The sequence below is a fragment of the Zalophus californianus genome, chromosome 9 (genome assembly GCF_009762305.2).
Source record: "Zalophus californianus isolate mZalCal1 chromosome 9, mZalCal1.pri.v2, whole genome shotgun sequence".
NCBI classification, from domain to species: Eukaryota; Metazoa; Chordata; class Mammalia; order Carnivora; family Otariidae; genus Zalophus; species Zalophus californianus.
In genome coordinates this window covers 78,098,284-78,101,890 of record NC_045603.1, presented here as the reverse complement: position 1 = coordinate 78,101,890, position 3,607 = coordinate 78,098,284, and the positions used below count along the sequence as shown (strand labels likewise).

The window sequence follows — 3,607 nt, the reverse complement described above, 5'->3', positions numbered from 1 at the left end:
CTGGAAGCTTCATTCCTGACCATTAGGTTCATTCTTGGTCATCAGCTTGATTTAGCCAACTCCTGATTACCCATTCACAGATGCTTGTGGATTATCCATGGGTGGTCTGGCTCTTCACAAGCAATAGATTAGATTGGGGGCTGCCCCAGGACCCACCATAGGCCAGATTCACTCAAATACAGAGCCAGAACCATGCCAGTCTTGGCAGGTTGGTGGAGCCCATGGCAAGGTACCTCCAACAATGCTCCAGAACATTCATGTCCAACTGCTTAAAAGTGAGTTCCCAGGCACAAATTCCTATGGCAGCCTAACAAAAAGGAATCGAAAGAAGACAGAATGCTTCACCAAATTCCCCTAGGCCCTAGAGAGGAGCTGCTTTTTGAGACTGTCATAAGACTGAATGCAAGGGTGTAGCCCTTTCATAAAATTGCCCTGCACTGTTTGTGTTTTCCTGATGTATGGTGCTCATGTCGAATAAGAACTGAATCCAAGCCCTCACCCTCAGACACAACGTGAGTGTTTTGGGAGGTTCCAAACGTCTTTGGTTTGTTTTTAAATTTTAATAAGTTCAGTACTTCCTGGGTTTGGCCAGGCCAGACACACCACAGGACGTTTCCAGCCTGAAACCAGAAAGCGTGCAGGCACTCACAGAGGAGACTGATGCAGCGAGCTTTCCATCCCACTTGCCAGACCTAAAAGCATCTCGTGTGGTTAGCTGACTCGTGGTTGTACCTACCCAGAGCGCATAACATATGAAAAGAGATTTTATGGCTTAGCCATGTCTTAGGGCACTATGCGTGCGTTCACCTTCATATATCCGCTACCTCTCATCATATTTCTAGGAAGGAAGGAAGACTGGCCTTCTCATTAAGTAGATGAATGTGAACACTTCTTGACAGCAAGAACAATGTTTCCATGTTCCATTTACTATTAAAGAACTCCAATAGTAATTGCTGTTGATGAGGAGGAAATTGAGGCACTGACGTTTTGAATAATCAGTTCAGGGCTGTGAGTCACCCATCCACAGTATTCAGTTCAGCAACTATGTAATTGAATGCTACTGCCCGAGTACCAAGATAATTATAGACACTGCGGAGGATTAGAAACTCATAAGATGTTAGGGCTTTGAGAACCAAGTGGTCATCCAGGAAACCACGACACAGTCTCTGGCCTCAAAGAGGTTACACTCCAGCGTGGAGACAATATTAGCTCCCATGGCAAATAAAAGGTGTAGGGCAGGTGCCTCCTATAGCCACGGACCGACATGTTTATTTCCCTTTGCAGCTAAGCTCATTTCCAGAGAAGTTTGTATTGGCAGTCTCTGCTTTCTTACTTCTCAGCTTCTAGGAGGAGCACTCAAACCTTCTCACTGTTCAGTCCAAATGGGCACTTTCTGTCTGCATCTGACTTGTCCGGTCTGCAGCATTTGACACTCTTAACAGCTTCCTCCTTCTGGAAACTCTCCACATATCCAATATTAAGTATATTGTCTCTCCTTTCTTCCTCACTGCCCACAATCCCCTAAACAAGTCTTCTTCCTGAATTTCCCATCTTGGTAAAGAACATTACCATCCACCCAATTAGTCCGATCCAGAAATGGCAGTAGGTGCAAGATTTGGGGGGATGAGGGGGTCACTCACTAGTTATTCCTTTTATTCACCCTCCTGCCTAAGCAGTCACAAAACCTTATAGAATTTTCTTTATTAACATCGTATGGACCCCTTCTTCTGATTCTCAAAACTATTGGCCTTATCCTATGTCACCTGTATTATTGAAGAATCTATTATTAATCTGGTTCCTGACTTTTAGACTCATTCTCTGTCAATCCATCTTTCAGGCTGCTATCAACTTTACCTACCCCCCACCCAAAATAAATTGTAATCAAGCTACTTCCCCATTTAAATTTGACTCCACATTCCTGGAGGAGAAACTCCAAGTCCATGGTTATGACATGCAAGAGCATTCATGATCTGGCCCCAGTTGTGTCTTCGCCTTCAGCCAGCCCCCAGTCGTTCTCAATGACTTTGGTCCTGGGACAGCATGGACGCTCTTCCACACCTCTGCACCTTTGTTTGTCCCAGTCAAAACTCACTTACCTTTCTATTCTCAAGAATCCCTCTCTTTATTCTAATCCACTTTGTCCAAACCTCTCTCATAGCACTTACCAAGCTGTACAACTTTTACAAAGGCAAAGATTTAAAAGAAAGCAAAACAAAACAAAATAAAAACCAACCAGGCATGTTTGGAAAACTAAAAGTAGTTTCACTCGGTTGAGCTCAGGGCCTTGGTGACCCTCAAAGTTATGGAACATGAAATGAAATTCACAGATTTTAATCAGGGTGGTTACTTGATCGGATTTGCATTTTAGAACCTGATTCTGTTTGTGTGTAAGATGCATTGGAAAAACTCTGTAATTATTAGGGCCTGAAGTAGGGCGGGCAGTGTGGGTAAAAAAAGGATGAGGAATGATTCCAGAGGTATTTATACAGTAAAATCGGCAAGTCTGATGGATCAATTAAGTGAATTGGAGAATTGATCCATTGATTCAATAATTATTGAGGACTAAGCACTGCTGCAGTTTCTAGAAGTACAAAGAAATTATAAGACAATGTTCCCACTCTTAAGAAACTTATTATAGTGAAATACAAAGTAGGTCAGAAGTAGATTTAAATATAGATAAGAGTTTAGTAATGATAGTATGATAAAGATTGTATGATATGATATGATATGAAAAACGAAAGTATGATAAAGAGTTTAGTAATGATAAATGATAAAGATTGAATTCTTTAATATGTAGTTTTAGGACAATTGGCTGTTTGGGGAAAACAGATATAAAACTGTATTTTCCCATCAAATTCAGTTCCAAATAAATTGAATGTAAAATGTGAAATAATAAAAACAATAAAATAACCATCATTTAATATGTCTATAAATTTATGGCATTTAAACCTTCCTAAACAGAGCACCAAAAACATAAACCACACAATGAAGAGCAATGCATTTGACTATGTAAAATTGAACTCTATCACAAAAATATAGCAAAGACAAATAATTGCAGTATAAAGGTATATAAAGATTGAGTATGATATAGAAACTTCTGTTACAGTATTACACACTTGCTTTTGATTCGGCTTGTTCCAAAGGCTGTCAGGAGAAAAGCCTGAGGACCTGTCTGATTAAACACACATATAAAAGAGAACTATGGTGCTCGCTTCGGCAGCACATATACTAAAGTTGACACGATACAGAGAAGATTAGCATGACCTCTGTGTAAGGATGACACACAAATTCCTGAAGCGTTCATATTTTTAGATGTGGAAGATGTTCCCTTCATCATGGAGTGAGGCCTTTGTCCCTACTCAGTTCTGAGACCTGATTTGAGATGCAACACGCCAGCATTCCCACTCCCCGGCCAGGTTTGGAACAGGTTCTTTCTCTCAGGCTGTTGTGTCAAGTCACTAGGATGTGGAGAAAAACCAAAGGCAGCTTAAAAAAGAGAGAGAGAGAGAGAGAGAGAGAACCATGAATCTTTAATTGCTATTATGAGGGTGTTAATCGAGTACCCAAATAATGGTAACAGCTTTGTACCCAAGAACTCTGGAAATTC

General features: G+C 40.8%; 1 non-coding gene across 1 annotated transcript; it reads left to right on the top strand.

Annotated features, from left to right (window-relative positions):
• The first annotated feature begins 3,204 nt into the window (after window positions 1–3,204).
• On the top strand, window positions 3,205–3,311 carry LOC113923203. Its single transcript, XR_003520210.1, has one exon. It is a non-coding gene; the product is annotated as a U6 spliceosomal RNA (small nuclear RNA).
• Window positions 3,312–3,607: the final 296 nt, after the last annotated feature.